We start from the raw sequence: 27,112 nt of genomic DNA, 5'->3' as shown, positions 1-27,112 counted from the left end.
TTATTTTTTTCCAAGATTCTTGAAATGCCAGCAGCCTACACTAAAAAAAACTGTGCATGGCTGTCTACATACTATACACACACACACACACACACACACACACACACACACACACGGACAGGGATCAAATACTGACATAATTAAGATGTGACATTTGATTCCATGTAACTAATCAATTGATAACCGTTCAGCTGTATATCAAACAACTTCCACTACTGTATACACAGAAACGGATCAATCCAAGTACGACTGTCATTGTGTCTCACTTAAACAGGCCATGGCAGTAACATATGCTATGCCTATATGAAAGTTAAATATATTGCCCTAGTATATACACTTACACCTACACAAAACTACAGTCTGATCTGTGAGACACATGCAGAGCAACCCCACGTGGTCTATACATTATGACATCATCTGTTTGACCCGTGGCCTTAGACATTCCAGGTCAATCACCTCATGGACAAACAGACTTTAGAACAGTGTTTATCCTACAACCATTTGGAAATTGAACACTGCAAAACACACAGGCGCTGACTGCTTTGGGACCTTACAAAGAACAGGTTTACTACAGTGGTTCAGGGATCCAACATGGGACCTCTCAGTCATAAGTATTTTTCTTTAACCTCCAGGCCCTCCATGGAAGGCTAGGAACAGGGCAGCTTTAACCGTGGAGCAAGTGGTTCAGTCAAACATTTGAAAAGTCACAGTATCACAGTCACAGTTAAGGAGTAGGGAAAGCAGAGGTAAATATTAAAGGCAGAATATAAAGCTTTATTGCAGACACAGGTCCATATAATACATAATACAGTATACAACATAGTTGAAAATAAAATATAGTTTGGCACCTTAGTTGTGATGATGCTGTCTTTCAATATGCTGTTCACATACATGAGATTGTTTATTTGGTTTATGGTTGACCATACTGCTTCATGGTGAGCCCAGGCAGGTTTTTCTGAGTATAGTATGTGCAGTGACCCAGAGCAGTGGACACAAATGATGACTGAACGAAATATGTGGTTTGCCACAAAGGCAGTTGCAATGAAGATGCTCCACATGTACAGTGTGTTTCTACATTAACTTTTTTTTTAAACTGTGTAATATCTGTTTACTGTATTATGTGACCGTTGGTATCGTAGCTTTGCAGCATTAATGTATGCAGCAAAGGCCATGGACACCTTTCACCTCTCCACAGAACATGATTGATTCTCTATGCTCACCGAGTTCAGATGACCATGGACCACTGTTGGAATATGGCCTTGTCAGTTAGAAGGTATCACTCCGGGCTTGCGATGTGAAATGAGTAAAGCAACAAATAATCTCTGCATTAAATAACAGATGGGGATAGTATTAACCTTGAGGCTGTTCAGTAACAAGATAAGGCCCTGAGCCTGTTGTTACCGACTTTTAATCACAAAAAAAGAAACAGGCATACATACCCACAATCTTGCATAACACTGAGGAGTCTTATTTGATATATAATACATTAGAATACCTTCAAATGTTCTGGACCCTGCCCACTCTAGATGACTCAAGCTAGATGAATGAGTTTCCTTTTTCTTAAGTTTGATTGGTTGGATGCTGTGGGTGGGGGGGGGAATCCTGTATATAGGCTTATTACATTTGTATCTTCGAGGATACAAAGCTGAATGTAATTTTAATGTGAGTATAGTCAGTTATGTTATGCCCATAGCGAGATCAGTTCTTTATAGTATTTTGCCTGTAAGTGTCATAGGGAGACAAGTCAAGAACATTCGGCACACTTTCTGTCATATACTTGTAATGCACCCCTTGCAATAAGGTCTAAGTCTATTTATGCTGTCATTGCACTGATCACTCTTTCTCTGAGGCTATACTACTCCTCACAGCTCAATATGATAACACTGTTGATAGTATTATTGTTGTTGTTGCCCAATATGCCTTCCATCTTTAGGCTCACCTGGCAGGAACCTGTTTAATTGTGAAAAAAAAACTACTTCAGTTCTGTTTTCATGTAGATAGAAAGTTACTCATTGTGTCGTTTTTTAAGGCCTATATCCCTAATTTCATATTCCAAATATTCTTATTTGAGTGGTTCATCACAAAGGCATTAGCCTTTGTATTTTCAGACTGTTGGTCTTTAATCTTTAGTCTTTTTAAGGTTTTATGGTTGATGCTACAGGCTGTTAAAACATTTTTTAAATCACTAAAACATATGCATTTCCGTTTTACAGCCTTGATGAGTCAAACTGTGCAATGGAGTCAATCACATCTGTATTTAGAGCTGCACCTGTATTATTGGGAAATCAATGATTTACTGTATTTTAAACTCACAGGGACATATCATATCATGTTGCCGATTTGAGCCTATCCTTCCAGGTAAGGGAAGAGGAGCATTGTTTGAGACAGTTATTTGTAGTCATAATGGCTGATAACGGGGCAGAACCATCAAAGAAAAAAAGAAAATTCAATGAGGAACAATAAAAAGCTAAAAGGGAGACAGATGGACGGCCGGAAGGAGGGCGTTGCCAAGCAACTTGTAAACAATGTAACGGGAGTGAACTAGTCCTGCAGTGTTTACTCCTAAGTGAATGAACGGTACTAAAACCAAGTTTACTTTGCTTCATCATCATCAGATGGCCATTATTAATCTGAAATACTGTAGTAATTATTTACAACAACATAAACACATTACCTCATCTCGTGATCCATACGGCTGTCTATCGTTCATTCGCTCTCTGTGAGGGCACGGAATCTGTCAGCTCTGTGAGAGTGGTTAGTGACACTGCATCAACTCAATGCAATCAGGTGTGTGTGGCACTGACTGGCATTAGTTGATGCAGTGTCACTAACCACTCTCACAGAGCCGAAAAGATTCCGTACACTCGCACTGGCCTGCACACGCTAGAAAACAGCTTTACGACAGCTGACGCCATAAAAATACTACCGCTTTTGTCCAAAGGGGCCGCCAGTCGTCAAAGTTCCTCTTAGCCACTTTAATAAGAAAAATAATAATATGTTAAATCTATTTTTATGACTTTAATCATTGGTTTTCAGTCCTGGTTTTATCATTTCGAACTGCACATAATAGTGTTTTTTTGAAACATGGAATGAGGTCTTGTGGCTTACAAAGCACTTCAAAAGGTTCCCATGAAGGTATATTTCCAAATCTCTCAGGGTCTCACATACCTGTCCACTAACAAAGCAAGCAACACAAAAGACCCACAATGGCCAGGAATACCATGTGGTGTTCAAACTACCACATGCACCTCAAGTAGAGAGTGGTATTCAGAATTAGTAATGACCCGAAGGCAAGATAATGACAGCAATTGACTGAACAAAAAAATCTGATCAAATCAGAGCAAATCAGCCGCAGATCGAGCAGATCTATTATAACTGTATCTTAGCGCTCTCACCAGTCTTCTTGCCCCCTCTTGTCATTATGTGCTCATGCCAAACCACTGCAAGGACATATGCAAATCACTGTAGCTAACAGGAGATAAGTATTTGGCACCACCACTGGAACTGACATATGCTACAGACAGACACACACCAAAGACAATTTTGTCTTGTAGAGGAATAGCTGTAGGCATCTTGGGCTAAGATTTGGTGGCTTTTCAGTGGCTAACGAGATTCTGACAGCCTGGCAGCACTGTGATCAGGGTGAAACATAGCAGTATGAACTGTCATAGTTCAAATTGCGCCACGTTGAAATGGGAGGCAGACAGGCTGGCAGGCATACATTTCCAAAGACCACAGACCAGGTGTTAATGGTACATTTAAGCCTATTGGGCTGTCACATTATCCAAAGGATGGTTATTTCTTAGGATTAGATGTCTGGATGAAAAAGTTATAACTGAATAGTTAGTTGAAAATAGAATAGGGGCTACGTAAGTATTACAATTAAACAACCATTGTGAATAAACATTGATACATTACAAGCAATTTGCAACTGGAGAGGAATCATTAATTTCATTAACATGCTATTTTAGTCATCCTCTGCATCTATTTGTATCATGTTACAGGGGGTATATTACTTCCATGAATTGGCCTTTGCATATTCCTCAGTCTTTCTCTCTATTTCTGTTCCTTGGAATGAATGTATTTCGGCCTCACTTCCCTTATCAACATTATACAATTATGGTGTGACAAAATGTCTCAAATGCATAGTACCACACTTATTTGCATCTCATTTTATTTCCATTCAGTACATTGTGATGATTCAACATTTTCTTTTCATAATTGAATTTCATTGAGCAGAAAAGGTGCACTAATGCAATGTGACTATTTGGCGTGCTCATGTGTGTTTGTGTGTGTGTGTGTGTGTGTGTGTGTGTGTGTGTGTGTGTATGTGTGTTAATACAGGGGGGATTTGGTCCAGCCATTTTTATTGGATGACTCTTTTAACTGGGTTCCCTTCTTCAACAGTTTTAAATGTATTGTTTATAATTATATATATTTTTTATAGAAAATAGAAATTTCCATTTCAAATAGTGGCAAAGAAAAAAGGTTTGCCTTAACAAACTTTATTCCCTTCAATGTATTGAATGAGTTAGGGTTATGTGTGATATTCTTTAGCCATAGAGTCATTAGCGTCACTATTATTAAAATAGTGCTGGGGGGAACTTGTTTTAAAGGACTATTTCCATGTGAAGAGGTCGGTAGTAAAATGGCTAATTCACATTTGTTTAAACAACAACAACGTCTTGGGGGGCTAAAAACAAACTTTTGAAACCAGGTTCTAGAGCGGAATATTTCTAATATGCAACTCCATTTAAGAAGACAACATAAACAGAGTAGTGGATTTATCAAGCTGTGTTTGTGATGTTATCTCTGAAAAGTTAATTAACACTCCTCTAACGAAGTGTAGACTGCATGGTGTCTCCGCTGCACCATTTACAGTATGTGATCAGCGGAGACCATAGGCCGAGACGGATTGTTTACTTGGGCCAAATTGCACCGGAAGGCCTATCTACTAAGTTTCACCATTTACTATAATGGCCTGGCATGGTGCTACAGCGTTAGTTTTAGGTCCCTTTTGCGTATTTGTGTGCATGTGAAGCGTATTTAAAACACTGTTGTCTAAATGTGGAAGTTTCCAGTTTTTAGCAAGACCACATCCAGAGACTGCACTATGTAAAAAAAAAGGTAGTAGGTAATGCATATCCATGCAGTAGTTCATACTACTGCATGGATATGCATTACGTGTGTACCTTATTGTAAAATGTTACCTTTTAGGTTACAGGGAGAAAACCATGGATCACTGTCAGATTGCATCGGCCAGTCCTACATGAAGCACAGTGTGAACAGCATACATCCAAAAGTAATTTCCTTGACAATGTAACACCATGCTGCTAAAGCGCTAAAGTGAAGGACAGACCACTCTCTAGGAATCTCCTGCTTGTGCCTGGGGAATGGAAATGTGCTAAAAACATAGTAAAAACCAATCTTGTTTTTCATGATCCTTCCTGTTTTGGTCTCCAAATGCAAGAGTGACTTTAAGCCCAATAGCAGCAGAAAAGGCCCATAGTAAGATGTGTACCATATCAGACCATAGCCATTAAGGGAGTCCACTCAGCCTTTGTTATAATGATAGAACAACGGTTCGTATGGTTGAAGTAAGCAAGTAAGTAAGCTTTTATTTATATAGCGCCCTTCACAGACCAGGGTCACAAGGCGCTTCACAATACACATTTTATACATACACTCAAACACCGATGGCAGTAGCTGCCATGCAAGGCGCTGTCTGAACCATCGGGAGCAATGTGGGGTTCAGTGTCTTGCCCAGGGACACTTCGACATGTGGGTAGGCGGGGAATCGAACCTCCGACCCTGCACTCCAGAGGCAAACTCCCTACCCACTTTGCCACTGCCGCGTAAAGTATTCCTTTAAAGTGAAATTATTATTTCAAAATACCTAATGAAATAATACATTTTGAAATACTTATATCCAGGGCTGTACAGTGCGACAGTTTTGATCGCATTTGCTACTGAAATTGATCACATGCGATGATGAATACGAACCCATTAGCACTCGTGCGACAGGTTGATAATGAGGAGAGGCTGTCTTTGAAACACAGAGGAGAGATGCACAACACTGCTTAGAGGGCTCTACATTAACACTGCGGGTAAATGAGTCTTAGGCAAGTAAGTTATTGAATCCACCCTCCACTTTGGCTGGTGAAAGATGTGTGCTCGGGATCTGTGCGGGTGCAGCGATTCTAGGTATAAAAACTTCACCAACGGCAATTACCGGAAGGAGACGGCACATTACCGCAGTTAAGTTAGCTCGTGTACAAACAGAACATTTCCTGTGCGCCTTCACATTAAAAGCCTGTTATTAGCCAAACGTTAGTTGACTTTTATTTTGAAGCCGGTAAGAACAGGAAGTTAGTGCTTTTTTCTAGCTTGAAAGGCAACTCATTCAGCTGCAGAGAGCAGTCAACAGTAGCCTAGTCTATTTACAAAGTTTTAAATAAGCCACTGAAAAGCTACTCCCAACACATTCACAACAACCTATTTAATTTATCCTAAATTGTACCAATATGTATACTTATTTATTTAATAGGCTATGTTTAATGTTTTAAAGTTTGGTTTTAATTAACAGAAGGACATTATAATAATAATTCTGAATCAGCAAAAAATTGCAATTGGCAGGTTAGATTCTTTTTTCTAAATTGCAATCAGTGCACCCCTATTAATTTTTCTACAATTATTACTGCACCCACTAGGATATCATATTAATTGTGAATCTCAAATGAGACCAGGATGACATGCTCAAAGGTAATTAGAGCAAAATGCAAGGGTTAAGGTTATGCAAGTTTTCAATCATAGCCTACTTTGTGTGCTACCAAATTTATTTTTGTGCTACTGAATTTTTTTGCTTGCTAGCACCAGTGCTACCACCTGAAAAAATAAGCGTACAGCCCTGCTTATATCACACTTTCTTGAATTGCATGAGGGACAGCCACCCTGAAGTCGCAACTAGAATTTTGCATTCCGCTTAAGATCCTTAAGGCAAGGCAAGTTTATTTTTAGAGCACATTTCGGACACAAGGCCATTCAAGGTGCTTTACATAAGCAATAACAAAATACATTAAGTATTAAAACTTAAACATGGAGAAATAACCTACTTTATATCTTCTCAATAGGTCTAAAGAACATGCCATGCTGCAGTATATTGTGTTGTTCTTCTATACAGGACAGTGCATCTTATTTCTTTGTCTCCCTTAATTTATTTAGCTTTTTGCCATTGTTATGATTAACGTAGAAGCCTTTTTTTTATAGCTCTGTGTGAATCAAGATTATTTTGTTTGTGGCTGGTGATGACTTAAAAGGAGCGACAGGTGATTCCACACTGTTTAGTTATTTATGTGGATAGTAACTAGAAGCAATATACTTTCTGTGCTCTCGGGAATAATCCCGGCTGCTACCTAAATTAAAGCGGCTACGAGTAACATTTAAATATCTTTTAAACAGCCTCATGTTTCCTCTGATAATCATAAATTACCTTTAACAGCAAACGAGACCATCAGTGCAAAGAAAGAAGTTTTTAAATCGTTTTTATTACTGCTTTTGGTCTGGTCGCACACCCAGTCCGATTTTCGGTTCGCTCGTTCAGGCTCTATGGTCACATATCCGTATTGGTCGCAGATTTCAGTGTGGCGCAGCAACGTGAATTGAGAAGCCTATCCCTCCAGGTGAGGGAAGGGGAGCGGGAGCCTTGTTTGAGACAGTTATTTGTCGTCATAATGACTGATAACGGGGCTGAACCATCAAAGAAAAAATGCAATGAAGAAAAGCTAAAAGGGAGAGTGATATAGGCTACGGGCGGGACCAGGGCGTTGCCAAGCAACGTGTAATTTCACGAGAGCGAAACTAGACTGCAGTGTTTACTCCTAAATGAATGAGAGGTTGGTACTAACACAAAGTTTGCTTTGCTTCACCATCATCAGATAACCATTATCTGAAATAGTAATTATTTACAACAACATAAACACATTACCTCATCGTGATCCATACTAACTGCCGTCTCTCATTCATTCGCTTTCTGTGAGGAGTCAGACACGTAATCTTTCAGCTCCGTGAGAGAGAGAGAGTAGTGAGGTGACACTGCTGTATCAACTCATTGCAATCAGGTGTGTGTGGCAGTGACTGGCATTAGTTGATGCAGTGTCAAAACCACTCTCACGGAGCCGAAAAGAGTCCTCACACTTTCAACACACGAACATGCACTATATTGCTCCCTTCTCAGTTCACACTCGAGCGCCTGGCACGCGCTAGGAAACAGCTTTGCGACAGCGGACGTCGTAAAAATACTACCGCTTTTGTCCAAAGGGGACGCCAACGTGCCATGTTACTCGTAGTGGCTTTAAAGTGCATTTACACTAAAAAGGTGTGGGCTTACATTGCTGGTGCATTTACTGGAGCATTGATAGTCACTGTCAAATTATCACAAATTGTTGTAAAAACATGGCACAAACACGCTTAACCAAGTTCTTTTCAATCCTTCTAAAATGTAATCTGCAGTGGCTTCCAGAGAGTTTTCTTTCCTCGCCCTTGGCAGCCTTCCCTGGTTTAGGACTCTTAATGATGATCAAGGCTCCAGGCATTACTGTCTAGAAACAAGCTTTTACCCCCTGTAGTGACCCACAAATATTTCCCCCACAATAAACAGCATTATATGTATAAATGGGCATGTTTCTACTGTTGGCATTATTTGTTTTCATACCAGTTTACTGAGCCTATGCCACGAAAGACTCAATTATAGTTTATTTTGTTTCACAAATTACTTTATCACAAAAATGAATGACATGACTAACCCTATATGTGGGAGCCCAGATATACTTCTTCACATGTTGTAGACTACAATAACTTAACTATGGTTGAATTAGGTTTTATTACCTTATTTTTGTTAAAGAAATCAGTCCTTAGTTGTTGCAATTTTTTTAATAAAAGAGGCTGCTAGTTTGTGTTTAGTTGCTAGTTTAAGTGGTGTTGTGGTTGTGGAGTACGTATGATATGTTTTAAATTGGCACACTTGGTAAGGTTATAAATGATTTATTTTGTCTCCACGATGTCCTTATTATTATTTTTGGTGCAGCAAAAACATCTCCGGACCCCTTTAGAGTATTTTGGCAAAGTTTGGAGGCATGGAATGCAGTGGTGCCTGTAACAAACCGTCCCACACACACAAACACGCAAACACATACGCCACCAAATAAAGCCGCCAAGTATAGTTGTGGGATGGGATAATAGAGAACAAGGTTTACCAACCCAAAACAAAAAAAAAAAAAAAAAAAAAAATATATATAGGGGAGAACGGGGTAAGTAGGCACACTTTTTACTCTAGTGAGAATTGCTTATCACCTAAACATCTTTCAATAGTCATTCCTACATTAAATTGAAGCTTAAGGTGTTGGCTTGAAATGTGTACCCCTCACTTTTTCTATCTTATTGTAATAAAGAAGAAATTAATCATCAAAGACACCCTTACACATTGTGACAACCAACCCCATCAAGGGGTCGGTTGTCAAACACTATGGGGTTGTTTGTCTCAATGTTATCTTAATGGGAATAATCTTAAAAAGAAGGCAAGAAAGTAGAACTAAATTTGAAAGTTTAATTGCAATGTCATGTTGACAAATAGGCCTACATAACTTACTGTAGCCTTGGCAGCTGGTCTAGTTTGGGATGCACTGGGTTGTTTTGATTTTGTTGCCCTTTTTTCTTTTGCATGCAAGCTGCCTTTTCCTGCTCTATTCTTTCCTTCTCTGGGGTGTCAGTGAGGATACAGCTTGACAATTTATTTCGTTATTGGGTTCCTTTTCTGGCTGCAGCCTTGAGATAACATGTGACAACCAACCCCCCAAAAAATGTGACGACCAACCCCAACTTGAATTTCTTGCTAGCATCAAGGCCAACAACCATCTGACAACTAATTAGCTTGCTAACCACAATCTAAACAATAGTTTACCCTTCACACTTTGTATGGGTAACAAGTGTTTTGTTATAAACCCATTGTGTAAAAGCCTAGAAGAAAAATACTGAGGAGCTAAATATTTTCAATTTGACATGAAAAACACAAACAGTCGTCTCACCTCAAATTCAGCAGTCTAACTCCAAGGAAGACTATGTAGGTGACCTCTGATCCCAATTCTGGATGTTTACATACCAAAATTTCACAGACGGCACCTTCTGGTTCCGAGATATAACGATTGTGACAACCAACCCGTGTGACAAATTACCCCGTTCTCCCCTACCCTCCTAGGACCCGAACTCTTGCATGGCATGGATTTTTAATTTCTCTTTGCTATTTAGGCTGATTGGGACCTAATGAGTGTACAAACCAAGAATTATCTTTTTACATGATGTAGTTTCTGAGAAAAATGATGTCCACATATGAGGACCGCAGTTTTAAATCGAGATAAAACACAATAAAGTCAGAATTGAGTAATCATGAACAAAACTCTTTTTTTGGTGCCTGAACACAGCAGCATTTTTCCTGAGTGCAAAAACAAAATGTGAAACAACAATTGTGCCCCTTTGAGCAATATGGCTCATTAGAAAGGCTGCTAACAGTTGCAGGAAGACGTATATCCTGAATTGTAGCCAGAATCCTGGCCTTGGCCCTGGGGATGGTAGTCAAAGACCTGGCTTTGACCCTTGGGTTGGTAGTTGGCAATCTGGCCTTGGCCCTTGGGTTTGTAGCCAGAATTCTGGCCTTGGCTCTTGGATTGGTAGCCAGAAACCTGACCCTGGAAGCCAGAATCCTGGCCTTGGCCCTAAGGATGGTAGCTGGAAAACTGGCCCGGGTAGCCAGAATCCATGGCTTTGGCCCTTGGGTTGATAGCTGGCTATCTGGCCTTGGCCCTTAGGTTTGTAGCCAGAATCCATGGTCTTGGCCCTTGGGTTGGTAGCCCGAACCTGGCCCGGATAGCCAGAATCCTGTCCTTGGCCCCTAAGGATGGTAGCCGGAAAACTGGCCTTAGCCCTGGCCCTTGGGTTGGTAATCAGAGACCTGGCCTTGGCCCTTGGGTTTGTAACCAGAATCCTGGCCTTGGCCCTTGGGTTGGTAGCCAGAATCCTGGCCTTGGTAGCCAAAATCCTGGCCTTGGTAGCTGAAAACATGACCCTGGTAGCCGGAAACCTGGCCTTGGCCCTTGGGTTGGTTGCCGGAAACCTGGCCTTGGCCCTTGGGTTGGTAGCTGGAAACCTGGCCTTGGCCCTGGCCCTTGGGTTGGTAGCTGGAAACCTGGCCCTGGTAGCCAGCATCCTGGCCTTGGCCCTGGGGATAGTAGCCAGAAAACCGGCCTTAGCCCAGGCACTTGGGTTTGTGGCCAGAATCCTGGCCTTGGTTCTTGGGTTGTTAGCTGGAAACAAGGCCCTGGTAGCAAGAGTCCTGGCCTTGGCATTAGGGATGGTAGCCAGAAAACTGGCCTTGGCCCTGGGCCTTCGGTTGGTAGTCGGAGACCAGGCCTTGGCCCTTGGGTTAGTATCCGGAAACATGGCCCTGGTAGCCAGAATCCTGGCCTTGGCCCTGGGGATCATAGCTGGAAAACTGGCCTTGGCCCAGGCCCTTGGGTTGGTAGTCAGAGACTTGGCCTTGGCCCTTGGGTTGGTAGCCGGAAACCTGGCCCTGGTAGCCGGAAACCTGGCCTTGGCCCTTGCCCCGGCCCTTGGGTAAGGAGCCGGAAACCTGGCCCTGGGGTTGAAATTTACTAAAATGTACTCATTGTAACTGTAAATGAGGGCAACCTAAGTGTCTCTTGAGTGAAAAGTGAAAGGTTATTGATTGATTGATTGATTGATTGAAAACATATAAAAATGTTCCACAGAACTAAGTCCCGCTGTCCACATACAAGGATTTTTCAATAAAACTAACAGAATGAAGTCCTCCCGTCCACATTTGTGTACATCATGTTTAGCAGCATGGTAAATCGTTACAGTTACTAGCTTTTGTAAATTGTTTACTTCCAAAACAAACACTTTTATACATAATCTGAACAAGAATCAGCCATGAAATTTGATTACATTTTTTTCCTGGTCGAAGTTTGGATCGGGAGTTTCCATTTTGGGTGTGATGAACTTTTGGGTGTGTTGTCGGCCATCTTGAATCTAAAGTATAATGTATTATACTCTTCTGCCACCACTAAGTGGCAGTATAATGTCCTTGTATGTGGACCCCAGGCCCTTTTTAGAGCAACATTTTACATTGCGGTCTAGACAGCCCAAAAAGTTGATGTCCACACAGGTGGACGCCAGGTCCTAGGAGGATACTGTATATATAATATACATTTATAGGTTTGCTCTGATCCTTGTTTGTTCAACTTTACTACCAATCGAATAAGAGAAAGAAAGGGATTTGGTGGTAGTTTTTTATCTGCCAAACCGCTTGAAGGTACAATGTGTAGTATCATTGTATTTTGGCATCATCTAGTGGTGAAAGTTCTAGATCACAATGCTCCGTGTCTAAGCCCTACTGTTAGAAGAATTTACAGAAGCTACAGTAGCCTTCAAGAAGAAGAAGCATGGGTCAAGTCTTTCCACAATATCAAGTGATGAGATGAAGTATTTAGTTATCTATTCTGTAACACTTAACAATAATTTGACATTACTTAACTGTCAGTTCATAATTCCTATCGCCTACATTTTGACCACAAATCAACACAAGATGTTGGAATTGCAAAGCAGTGTGTCAAATCACAGTATTATCTGCCAACTCCATATTAGTCGTATCCATGCTGCAGTTGCTGCCTCGTCTTAGAAGTAAATGTGCTGCAGTAAAACAAATGAAGTTCTGATGAAAAAAAAGAGTCCATAGAGGACTTTTATATTTCCCCTTATGTGCCACTGAAGAGAGCAATTCAAAATTGAGTGCTTGACGATGGACCCTGCTGGCTGTATATCTGAAAACACCCACATGTGATGTAAATGCTTGATTATAATGCTAAATGACTTCAATAATTACTGTAAAATCACCATGGATGAATGTGATTAATATTAATTTTGTATCCAAGAATATGTCGCATAGTAAACTCATACTAAGCATTTACTAAACATTACAGTTTAGTGTATTATGATCACACAGAACAGGATAAATCTAAATAGATCTCTTAAGTCAACACTATAATTTTGCCAGGATAGTGGTTGTAATAAATGAGGCCATTAATTGCAAATATGATGTATGCTGCCTCGTGGATGGGTGACTTCTAGAATAATTGCTTTCTTTGATGGAAATACTAAATAACACAACTAGTTCTCTTTGACACTAAAAAGGACCGATTCTAGTCTGTAACTGGCTCTATCACTTCATTGCCTGTGGCATCCTGATAAAAATCACTTAAGTCATTGATTAAAATGTAAGCAGGTTAATGCTAGAGGTGACTTCTCCCGCTTAGCATAATTTGCTTATTACACAGGCAAATAAACAAACCATTGATCACAGCGGTCCCTGACAGAAAGAAGATTAGATGGAAGGAACCTGGATCAGCTACATGTGTATTACACCGGCATACTCTAAATGGTCACAATCAGTGGCCCATCAATTCTAAACACACTTTGTTAAAGCCCACATCTTACAGAACAGACAACTAGCATTCAATTAGATTATTAATGTCCTTTTCAGGAAACAGTCTGTACTGAGCCTCAGCAACACATAGATAGCAGCATGGATACAAAATTACATAAAAAGACGATCCGATGCAGACACAGCACATGATTAAAATAAACAGCAACACCTGTGAAAATGCTTTCCTCTTCACATCATCTACAGAACATTCATCCAATCAGTTGTTTTTACCATTATTTTCCCATTATCGCCACCCCCACTTAACTTGGTCAGTCACACTTCTCCTCACCACCATGATGACTGTGGCAGTTAGACTGCCTCCCAGACACATCAAAGCATTTAATTTGGACAGGTGTCGAGGAGACTTGCAATAAGGGCAGAGGCAGACACATGCGTCAGAGCAGTTCTGCTGAACTGCAGATGTCAGACTCGGGCCCATCTTTATTCGACTTGGATGGCCTGTATGCCTCCTTTCAATTTTACCCGTCAGACTGGAGCCATTGCTGCTGCAACAGGACATGACTCTAACTTGATTTGTATCGCTTTACTTGTTCCTTAATTATTTTTGGAGTTACAAAGACATAAACTATTAGTGATAAGGATTGTTTCTATGACCATGTTAGTCTGGCAAAGCCTGTTGTATTGAAGAAATACAAAAACATAGATATAACACTTTACTTATAGGCTCATCGCATTGTGTGTCCAACGTTCATGTTTTATGTTGATGTGTGTGTGTTTTAAAAACGTGTACAAACACTCCTGTGAATCGTGTCTATTTACAGCTAGTCTACATGAACAAATTCTTCATGAACAATGTGTTGCCAATATTGAGTGCTAATTTTCTTTCAAGCTTAGTACCCTTTCTGCGTCTGTGATTTTCCAAATGCTGGATTACTTTGTTTGAGATGAAAAGTCTTGGCTTCAATGAAGGTCTAAGCCTAACGTGTCTCAATCTAGGATGTGATTAGTTTGTAGTGTAAGACCTCAGCTCTAGTGTGACACAATGTTTAAAACAAAAAGTAAGCTTTTCCATCGAGAAAATTAACAGTTTTTGCCTTTACACGGTATATATTATATTTCACTTTGTACTGCATGTTTCATTTAAAATGGTTGCCTTTGGCTAGGCTCTGCCCACTACTCTCAACTGTTTGTTGGAGAGACTGACGTTAATGTTCTTTTCAGTTTTAAAATTGGTAGCTCAAGAAGACTGTCCAGAGGAGTTAATTGGACAAGGCTGTGGAAAGGGCGAAAGCAGTAATTGCCTTTTTACACATTCAACTGCTGTAGATTGTTTCAGTTAACAAACAAAAAAAAATGTGCTATGCATGTCCATGCCCCTTCAATGTTTTTATTATGTGAAGACTGAACTAGATTCTTAGCATTTTGTTATTCTCCATTGCAATAATGCTGGTGCATATATTGGATACAACAATAACCATTGGGGAAAAAGAAAGACTTGCGTACACAAACTATTTAAATCTACTCCTCTTCCCATGTGAATTCATTATCTTCCAATATTAAATATTCGCAAATTTATACTTCTGGTTTTGAATAGTAATTTGGTCTAAACCTTGATGCATGTCTTGTTGTGACATCCACTGACTTCCTATCGCCTACAGTTTTACCACACATCAACACAAGATGTTCCTGGAATTGCAAAGCAGTTTGTCAAATCACAGTATTATCTGTCAACTCCATATTAGTCTTATCCCTGCTGCAGTTGCTGCCTCGTCTTAGAAGTCATTGTGCTTCAGTAAAACAAATGAAGTTCTGATGAAAAAAAAGAGTCCAAAGAGGACTTTTATATTTCCCCTTCTGTGCCACTGAAGAGAGCAATTCAAAATTGAGTGCTTGACGATGGACCCTGCTGGCGGTCTATCTGAAAACACCCACATGTGATGTAAATTCTTGGCTTAATTATAATGCAAAATGGCTTCAATAATTACTGTAAAATCACTGTAGATGAATGTGATTAATATAAATTTTTTATCCAAGAATATGTCACCATAAGCTCTAGGGCCAACTCACAATAGGCCATGTTGCACCATACCGTACTCAAACACCATTGCCCCAACTCCCCATTCCAAATCACACAATTCAGGTCGCGTTGAGGCGCGAACCCCGGACAGCTTCAGAGATTGAAATTAAAGGGTCTCTGTGTGAGACGCGAGGGTAAAAAATGTCTGAGATGCTTGCGGATGGTCAGGCTTATAAAGTCAGTGAGGATCACTTTTATTGACATGACCGCCCGCACCCGCACGCAACACTATCAAAACCACGTACATAGCAAACAACTGTAAGTGGACCCGCAGGTCCTGCGGGCATGCCACAGAATGCAGACCTTTACTCGACATCCCTGGCTTGGCATTTTCTATGGCAACTGCTAAAAGCTGGATGTTGACAAGGGTGAGAACTTTTACAACTATTTTAAAGGACTGAATACGACTCAATAATCTGCAAACTCCTAACATGTCAGCTTTCATTAACCAGACCCTCATGTCTACTGTTTATATGCATGAACACAAGTGTCTGAGTCAGGTAATGATATACTTATTTCAGAGTAGTACGCACTTGAGAGGCATGTATGCCACAACATAAAGGTTATTAGTGTTGAAGAAGAAGCATCCAGTATATCTTCATTTGACACATATGATCTTATTCTATTCCCCTGACGACCGTCAGGGATTAGAGGTTTTCCACTTGAGGCTTTCACTTAATAACAACTCTCAACCTCAATTGTACCTCCTCAACTATTGAAAAAGCTTGATTGATCCTCCAAGAGAGCTGCTGCCATGAAAATGGCATCTGTGAAGCTAATAGTGTGACCCTGAACCCTGTGACAATGTGGTTCACATGTAGTTTCTATGCTGCCGTGTAACGTCACATTTTCTAGAAGCAGCTGTAGATGCGCACAACTCTTCCATCTGCTTGAAATGGGCGGATTTGGCAATGCAGGTTGGGTGGTCGTCCACTGGGTTGCAGGGTTGGTGGTTCGATCCCCCACATGTCAATGTGTCCCTGGGCAAGGCACTGAACCATAAATTGCTCCCGGTAGTTAGCTTGCACCCTGCGTGGTAGCTGCTGCTACGGTATGTGTGTGTGATTGGGTGGATGTGTACAAAACAATGTAAAGTGTTGTGGGTCTGTGAAAAAACAGGGAAAAGAGCTATATACTGTAAGTGGAATCCCTTTAACTGTAATAAACCATCTGTGCCTTGGTTTTCATTTTTACAATATGACTGCATTTTGTTTAAAATATTTTGTGGAGATAAAAGTTGGATTTTTGTCCTAATGACTGGTGTAGATATAGAAAAAAAATTGTTTGATGAGAATAAGTTAAATATTAAAGTTAATATTTGCAGATCTTCATGGTAAAATTAAATCAAGCAATAATGTCACATTTGAAACATCAACATGAGAACAGCATTAAAATATGATTAGGAAGCTGACAATAGATCGGTTAATTAGTTTGAAAGAAATTTCCTTTTAGTCAAATGGCGCTTTTCCACTACATGGTTCTGTCTGTACTCTAATCACTTTTGGGACTGCCCCTGCCACTGAGACACTGACCCATACATTGATGTTTACATCACAGTGCTTCCCCCATGCAGATGGTTTTAGAGGGGTGATGAGCAGTGCCTGGTGTTCAAACATAGTGCTTGGAGTTTGGCCAAAACCCTTCAATGTTTGTTTCTTCAAACTGGAAGATCTTTTCCTCATGCTTTTAGTGTCCTTTTTATGCCTTTTGGCATATTCCATGGGGGCTGTCATATGCCTTTTCCTCAGGAGTGGCTTCAATCTAGCCACTCTACCATAAAGTCCTGGTTTATGAGTGCTGCTGAGATGGCCGTTCCGGCAGCTTCTACTTCTGCAGAGGACTACCAAAGCTCTCAGAGTTACCATTGGGCTCTTGGTCACCATACTTATCGCAACATTCTAAAAAGAGTTTCTTGTACTTCTAGTCTTGTTTTTTGTCCTGTCATACTGTACAGTATAATGCAAACCGATGGACCTGATAACAATTTGGGGTACCACAGAAAAGGGGCTGAATACACTGCACCTTCAACATTAGATTTTCAAATAAACTTGGAAAAAATTCTGAAAATACTTTTGTACATGAAATAACATCTACAACCAATACATTGTGCAAAAAGTGAAGGAGTCTCAATACTTTCTGAAGCCGCTGTATGAAGATTTAAGCATTCTGTGAAAGGTTGAGGCATTAATAATAAATAAAAACAGGGAATAAAATATGCAACACAAAGTGTCACAGAAATCAGCACAAAGCTACAGCTATGTTTGATATAAGCGTATTCAAGAATAGAAGAGCATTAATAAGTATGATGGTATATTCCAGTGTGGTCCAAGCACAATGTTTTGGTTTGATTCAAACCAAAAAAACTCTTTCTTTACACAATTACTTCATTAACAAGTCACAGCATAGAAATGTAAGAGATATTCTACAATATATGCTGCAGTAGTGTAAATGTTATAACAATTAAAATGTCAATGTGGATTTAAAGAATGTTCAATTCCCTGTAGAAAAACTGACAAAACTAAGCTGAAAAACTAGTTACAGTGTCGTGCGAAAGTTTGTGAACCCCTTGAGCCTTTTGGAATTTTATTTATTTTAACCATTATTAATAATTTTTTTTCAATACCAGTATTTTTTATATGAAATAACAGATGTTTGTTTATCAATTCAACATTTTTCTTTTCCAGAAATCAATTGTTAAAATAGATAAAACAAATTATTTGACAAATGTTGTATGTGCAAAAGTTTGTGAACCCTAAGCTGCATTGCTTAAATCGAGCAAGGTAAACACAATCAGGTGGGCCAAACTGATTGATGAAATAGACCAATGTAGTGAGAGATCTTTAGGGAAGAAATTGGGCGCCACTAGATAAAACAAAGATAAAACCAGGTCAGTTTAGGCTCACCAAACTGAACCCATACAGGTCAGACATGCTCAAAGGGGAAACAATCTCAGAGGATCTCAGGAATAAAGTTTTGATGTTGCATATTTGTCTGGGGACAGCTATACATTCGTATAAAAAAGTTTGAGCTCCATCGGCCCACCGTGAGGCAAATCATCTACAAATGGAGAGCTTTAAGAGTGACTTAACATCTGCCTAGAAGTGGACTTCCTTCAAAAATATCTTCAAGCACCACAAGAAAAGGGATTTTTCAGGTAAAAGCCAACCCACACATTACATCTGGAGATTTGCAGACCATTTGCCATCACCATTCTTCACTTGGGAGAAGGTTCTGTTGGTGGTAGGCAGAGTTGCGTTTTTGCCCAAACATGGCGGTTTTGGTTATGACCAAACAGATCAATTTTGGACTAATCTGTCCACAGAATAAGACTTCAGGTATCTCCAGGTGCTCTCTGGCAAAGCTGTGACAAGCAGTTTTGTTCTTTTTTGAGACCAGAGGCTTCTTCAGCAACACTCCCTTGAAAGCCATGTTGACTGAGTTTTCTTCTTATTGTGGAACCATGCACATCTGTCCCAGATGTTGCAAGAGAGGTCTGCAAATCACTAGATGTAATGTGTGGGTTGGCTTTTAACTAAAAAAATACTTTTCTTGTGGCGCTTGAAGATATTTTTGAAGGAAGTCCACTTCTAGGCAGATGTTCAGTCACTCTTAAAGCTCTCCATTTGTAGATGATTTCCCTCACGGTGGACCGATGGAGCTCAAACTTTTTTTGAATTAATTTATAGCTGTCCCCAGACAAATGTGCAGCATCACAACTCTATTCCTGAGATCTTCTGAGATTTTTTTCCCTTTTAGCATGTCTGACCTGTATGGGTTCAGTTTGGTGGGCCTAAACTGACCTGGTTTTATCCGTGTTTTATCTAGTGGCGCCCAATTTCTTCCCTAAAGATCTCTCATTACATTGGTCTATTTCATCAATCAATTTGGCCCACCTGATTGTGTTTACCTTGCTCGATTTAAGCAATGCAGCTTAGGGTTCACAAACTTTTGCACATTCAACATTTGTCAAATAATGTGTTTTATCTATTTTAACAATTGATTTCTGGAAAAGAAAAATGTTGAATTGATAAACAAACATCTGTTATTTCATATAAAAAATACTGGTATTGAAAAAAATTAATTAATAATGGTTAACATAAATACAATTCCAAAAGGCTCAAGGGGTTCACAAACTTTCGCACGACACTGTATGTCATTCCTCTGAATGTCATGGCATATGTGGGTAGAGAGTAATAGAACCAGGGCTGGACTGGCAATCGGGCATACCGGGCAATGCCCGGTGGGTCGGCAGGCATTTTGGGCCAGGCCGGGTCCATTAAAAAAAAAAAAAAATAATAATAATAATTATAGACGCTCGGCTGTGGCCAAGTCACACAGCCGAGGGCCGAGGTCCCTTCCCTCTTGGGAGTGCCATGGACATACATACATGTGCGTGCAGGCTGTCAACTTCACCTGAAAGTTAAATACAACTTTGTCCCAGGCCATTACTCATTATGATTGGTTCTAATCACACACACAGCAGAGGGCCGCCCATTCAGAGGCTGCATTGAATTGTATTATGATGCATTCAACTTCTACTCGGTAATTATGAGCATCTGACGATGGTAAGTTACGTTCAGGGCCGTCGGACTGCGGACAGGCTTGGGGGGGCCCAAGGCAGAGGGGGGCTGCACCCAAAAAAATAAAAAGGTATTTTTTTAATTTTTTTTTTTTTTTACTGGCTCAATATAGGCCCCTGATCTTTGAAGGCCCAGACAAATGTTATTTAGGGAAAAAAAACAGATATCAGGGGCCTTTCATTCGTCAGTACATTTTTGTTATTTTTTAAATAACATTGTTCGGGGCTACGAAGATCAGGGGGCTATATTGGGCCATTAAATAATACAAACAAAGGGAAAAAATTCCCGAAGCTGACTGGATTTTTTAAACATGTACATTTCTTCTTTCTGCTTTTTGGTCGTTCTGTGTCTATAAATTATTCCAGAAAATAGTACTAAATAGCTTACATAGAAAACAGTTGATTTAGCCTTAGTTTTCTCCTCAAAGTGCACCAGATTGATGAATTTTACTTTAACATTTAAAAAAAATTCTTCCGGGGGAGACTGTGTCGTGTACCCCGGACCCCCCTAGAAGGTCCAGGGTACACGACACAGTCTCCCAAATTTCTGTGAGAAACACTGTGTGTGTGCATGTTTATTAAGAGTCAAAAGACCAGGGGTTGTGTTCAAGTACGCGTAATGATTTGGTCATTCATCAATAGAAACATTGTGTTGTTATCTGGCTCAGAGAGGGACCAGTCACTCATACGTTTTGGACTATAGACAAACATCTTTTACATGTTTGTATTGTAAGGCCGCCTCTCAGAGGGCCCATCAGGACTTCCTGTATAGGGGCCCAGAATTTGGTGCAACACCCCTGCCTCCGCATATCGTATAAATAATCATGGTGGGCTGCCATGGCCAAAAATGCCAGGGCCGATTTTTTGTCCCAGTCCAGCCCTGAATAGAACCTTAATCAGCTAAGAAAGTACAAGTTCTCAAGATAGCGCTAACTGTAAGATTCTTCACTTAAATATAATAGAAAGTATTAAGTGGCTTTGGGAGACTTTTTTATTTTATTCATGTGTTAATAGTACCTGGAAAATGCTTACATGCAATGCCAAATTATTAAATCAAACTATTTTTAGGGATGTTAAGCTTTGCATTGACAATTGTTTCAGAATACTTTGCCTATTGCTATACTGAAACTATTACCCTAGTTGATTTATTTATTTTATTTCCCAACTGAACATATCGGTATCATACATTATCATTAAGGATCCCTTGCAGCATAGCAGGTAATGGTATGCCATTGCCAGTGCCTCCCTGCTTACCAGTACAGGTACAGCTCACTGGCAGACAGGGGACTGATGATAGGAGTGATGACACTGCCATAGAGAAAACCATTCCCAGAGGTATTTTCAGGGGAATGTGGTGTAGACAGTAGATGCCCTCCACTGCTCCAGGGACAGAGAGAGAGAGAGAGAGAGAGATCCATTTCAGAACAAGCCAATGAATGAAAGAGGTGGTTAATCAAGAGTGGTACTTTAGAAATACGATACAGCAATGTTCAGCCTCAAATGCTGTGTGAGTGCAGGTTTATCTTTTTTAGTCTTGTCAAATGTGGCCCATGAAAAACTCAAAATGAAGTTGACACACCGCTCGCAAAATATCATTGTGCAACTGTAAAATATTATCACTATTAAATGAAGAAAGTGACACTGACTGAAGCTGTCTGGAGGCTACGAAAAGGTTCTCAGAGATTTTGTTTTCTGTCTTCACTGGATAGTCAGCTGAAGATCCACAAAGGAGAAAGCCATAATATCCCATAAAATAACAGGCCTCTCGAAATGTTTGACATTTTACACAGTACACTCTAACAGCATATTATGCAGAATTTGTTAAGTTATTATTCATTGTATACACTGTTATAGCAGATGTACTGGCAATTATATTACCTTGGTAATGACCAGTAGTTGTTTGTACAAATACTAATAATACATTCACAAGCATTTAAACAATATCACATCTGGCTCTAGTCTTCAAATACATCTGATAATCTCCAGAATATTAATTTCAACTGCTCCAACTGGATGACATATAACCAACATCTTTTTACATATACAAACATAAAATAATCTGTTGTCTTTCTTAGCTTTTGTTGGTAAACCATTGTCTTTTCAGCCAAAATCAATATAGGGATAAAAATGATAAATGACTAACTTTTGCAAGCCACTGGCAGATTGTTTCATAAACTGCTTCATGAACCTTAAGAGGCCTACAACCTAAAATAACAAAAAGATATACTGTTTGGTTATCGGGAGAATCAAACAAATTAAGCATGTGTCATTTTTACCAATTGTAACAGAAATAAACCCTCACCAAACTTAACATCAAAGCCACCCTGAACTTTCACTCAGCCTTGCCTTGGTGCAAACTGAAGGTTAAAAAAATGAGTTCAAGTCTAGTCTGTTGGAGCAGGTTGCAGCAACTGCATACTACGTATATTCATATTCTATCAGTAAATGGAAACCTTTTAACCCACACAACATAACAGTAGGTCACACTTGCATGTGAAATATATGCTAATGTTTTGCTCACCCAGAATATGTAATTAATGGAACGCAATTAAAATGCAACTATGAAATATGTGTGGGGTGCTGCATGTTAATTCAGCGCTCTAGGAAAATAAAAGCCCTGAGATCAACATTTTTTTAAATATTCAGTTTGAATACAACAACTATGGCAACTTTTCAAGAGGAATTATTGGTTTATACAAATTAAAACTCATTGATGCCCAGTAAAACATTAAAATGCAGTGTGGCATCAGTGAAGTCAGATGTGATGAGCAAAAATGGTAAATGGACTTGTATAGCACTATATCTCCGTTTATCACAGACCCAAAGCACTTTACATTGTTTTTTGTACACATTCACCCAGTCACACACACATTCATACACCGATAGCAGCAGCTACCACGCAGGGTAGGCTTAGCACTAGGGTGCTAAGCTAACTAAGCTAACTATCGGGAGCAATTCGGGGTTCAGTGTCTTGCCCAGGGACACTTCGACATGTGGCGGGGAGACGGGGGATCGAACCTCCGACCCTGCACACCAGAGGCAAACTCCCTACCCACTTCGCCACTGCCGCCCCGAAAAAAAATTTCTAGTCCATGTAAAACAGCTTGTATGTTTTATAAATTCCATGTGGTGTTGGTATTTTAGTGGATGTGGGACATTAACATTTCTGGTGCGAAAAAAGGGAAAAGAGAAGTGATAATTTCCCACATTGAGAACAATTTATCAGTGTATACACTGATCATGACCGAACATTCTATTATACATACTAGAAAGTGATGGCAGCATTCGGTTTTGACATAATGTCCCTTTATACTTTCTGTCTTTATTCCATTTCTTTATGCCGCACATGTGTTGTTTTATCAGGTGACATAGATATATTTTTTTGGGGAAAAAAAAAGTCTGAGGAAAGATGAGTGACCAGTGGGGGCCCTGTGGATGCACCTTGTTTTCTACCATTGGGACGAGACCTCATTTCTGATGTATTTGGTTCCTAAATAAAGGATGAGCAGTCATGTTTTTCGTACTTATCATCTTGGGAAGTGCTATATTGGATAAGATGTGGACTGTTGATACGTGTCCGTATATGCAGACCCTTATACAAGTTTTAAATCAATGGACATAAAATAACCTAACAGATCGAATTACATGCAGTATTTTGGCCTGGATGTTACCTGATGACATCCCATAAAATATCAATTTAATTTGTACCCAGATGAACTCTTGTCAAACCACTTTGCAGCATATAAACTACACATAGACACAAACTCACACACAGATCCACACATTTCCTGGTTTCAACGTGAGAATATTACAGGCTGAATGTAAATGAGCAAATCCCTGAGGTAATTAAGAAGCAAGACCCTAACTTAATGCATGCAGCCTTCCTGACTAACAAACACCTGTGCTGTATCAATTAGGAAAGCTTTCTTTGTGTTAATATGAATGAAGAGCAACTCTGTTTAGTTAATTTAAAAATCATATATTCTGTTTCCGACTGTGCATGTATTGTCATGATTCTGTTAACTTTAATGGTGATATTCCCTTTTTAAGAGAATTAACTTAACTTATTCCTTAATGTGTGACCTTTAAAAGTCTTTGTTTGTTACATGAACAGAGCGGTGATGTCATCAGATGATATTGTAAGCGAGAGCAATGTAAAGAGGTTCACAGCCTTAAAGAGGACCTATGATACTTTTCGACTTTTATGACCTATAAACGTTGTTATTGTAGTGATCTTACATAATTCACCTATGGAACTGAAGTTCCGGGGTTCCGGGGGAACTGTTATGACTGGGGGAATTTCCTGTTTTGTTTTGTTGGCGTTTTGAGACTATCAAGAGTTTACTGTCTGCTCCGTTGTTGTTACTCGACAAGTGTATTAATGTCATTAAAGCAGTTAGCTCCGTCTTTTGACACTCCGCCTCCGACTCCCGTCTCTACACGCCACATTGGTGACCCTGACGTCAGTCCCGCTGAAGATTCCGAGACTGATTTGAATATCGATCGCAACAGCATGGCGCTTTCCATCGTTCTCAAACTGCCGAAGTTCTGGGAGACGTCCGCGGCAACGTGGTTCGCACAGGCAGAGGCTCAGTTCACCCTCCGTGGGATTACGGATGATGCCACACGCTATTACCACGTCGTCTCAGCACTGGAGAGCTCCACTGCAGCCAGGGCAGTAAGCTTTATTACATCTCCTCCTGCCCAAAATAAATATGCAGGGCTCAAGGCTTACCTCCTCAAAATCTTTGAACTGTCAAGATCGGAAAGAGCCCGGCGTCTTCTTGCCATTCAAGGCCTGGGGGACAGCAAACCCTCCGAACATATGGAAATGATGTTAAACCTGCTGGGCACGGAGGTACCAAATTTCCTTTTCATCGAACTCTTCCTGCGACACATGCCACCACACGTCCAGACAGCGCTCGCGAATACATCCATCACGGAGCCACGGGCTCTGGCAGAGGAGGCAGACAGGTTCTTTCTGGCCACCCAGCGTTTCGCCCCGGATGTGCTGGCCCCGACACGCAGTTACACTCGTGCGGGCAGCAGCGCTCCCCTTGGCGGAGGACACGCGTCCACCGACAGCCTTACCGCTGCGGGCTTGTGCTATTTCCATGCACGTTTCGGGGCCAAGGCAAAAAAGTGCCGCTCTCCGTGCACTTTCAACGCGGCGGGAAACGCCAAGGCCTGCGCTCAGTAGTGGCCGTGAGCGCAGGCACAAAGGGCCGGCTGCTGTTCATCGTGGACACCCTCTCCAGGCGTAAATTCCTTTGCGACACCGGTGCACAGAGGAGCGTGGTGCCGGCTACGGTGGACGACGCCGCCGGCGGGTTGCACGGCCCTCCCTTGACATCTGCCAACGACACCCCGATCCGAACGTATGGCACGAAGTCTGTGGATTTATGTTTTGGAGGTCAACGGTTCACATGGGATTTTGTTACAGCCGACGTCTCCTTCCCCCTCCTCGGCGCAGATTTTCTGTGCGCACACGGGCTGCTGGTTGATGTCAAGAACGAGCGCCTGGTGGACGCATTGACCTTCTCCTCGTTCGCATGTGTCTGCGATGAGGGGACATACGACGGCCTTTCTAGCTCGCTCTCTGAGGGTGACAAGTACCAGCGGCTGCTCAGAGAGTTCTCTGGCCTGCTGCAACCAACCTTCTCGTCCACGTCGACGAAACACGGTGTGGAGCACCATATTGAGACGAAAGGGCCCCCTGTCCATGCCAGGGCCCGACGGCTCGCTCCGGAGAGACTGGCGGTTGCTAAGGCTGAATTCGCCAACATGGAGCGCCTGGGCATCATTCGCCGTTCCGACAGTCCGTGGTCCTCGCCACTCCACATGGTTCCGAAGCAGGATGGCGGCTGGCGCCCATGTGGAGACTACCGCCGCCTGAATGACGCCACCACGCCCGACCGCTATCCAGTGCCCCATATTCAGGACTTCTCCGTGCATCTGGCGGGGAAGCTCCTGTTTTCCAAAGTCGACCTTGTGCGGGGCTACCACCAGGTTCCGGTGCACCCTGCGGATGTCCCGAAGACAGCTGTGGTCACTCCGTTTGGGTTGTTTGAGTTCCTCAGGATGCCATTCGGCCTGAAAAACGCGGCCCAGTCCTTCCAGCGGCTGATGGACTCGGCGCTGAGGGACATGCCTTTCATCTTCGTCTACTTGGACGATGTCCTGGTCGCCAGTTCCTCGGAGGAGGAGCACCTCACACACCTCCGGGCCCTCTTCACAAGGCTCGACCGCCACGGCTTGATCATTAACCCGGCGAAGTGTGTTTTTGGGGTGCCGTCCATCCAGTTCCTCGGGCACCTCATCAACAGGGATGGTGCCGTCCCCCTTCCGTCGAAGGTGGAGGCTGTTTCCAACTTTCCCCGCCCACGTTCGGCCCGGGGGCTCCGGGAGTTCCTGGGGATGGTCACCTTCTATCACCGATTCATACACCGGGCGGCCCACACTATGCGCCCGCTGTATGAGGCCCTCAAGGACAAGGCGCCCGGCCAAGACGTCGACTGGACTGCAGAGAGGGACAGAGCGTTCGAGGACACTAAGACTGCATTGAGCCGGGCCGCGTTGTTGGTCCACCCGTTGCCCGGAGCTCAGGTGGCCCTCACAACCGACGCGTCCGACTACGCGGTTGGCGCGGTGTTAGAGCAGTGGGACGGTGGCGCCTGGCAACCGCTCGCCTTTTTCAGCCGCCAGCTGGTACCCCGGGAGCGCAAATACAGTACTTTCGACAGGGAGCTGCTCGGCGTCTGGCTGGCAATCCGTCATTTCCGCTTCGCCCTGGAGGGCCGTCAGTTTACGGTTTTTGTGGACCACAAACCCCTCACGTTCTCCATGTCCAAGGTAGCCGAGCCGTGGTCCGCCCGCCAACAGCGCCAGCTGTCATTCATCTCTGAGTATACCACGGACATCAGGCACATCGCTGGCAAATCCAACG

This window comes from Ammodytes marinus, assembly GCF_949987685.1.
Source record: "Ammodytes marinus genome assembly, chromosome: 1".
Classification (NCBI taxonomy): domain Eukaryota; kingdom Metazoa; phylum Chordata; class Actinopteri; order Uranoscopiformes; family Ammodytidae; genus Ammodytes; species Ammodytes marinus.
The sequence above is the reverse complement of the archived record's forward strand: the minus strand, read 5'-3'. Positions refer to the sequence as shown.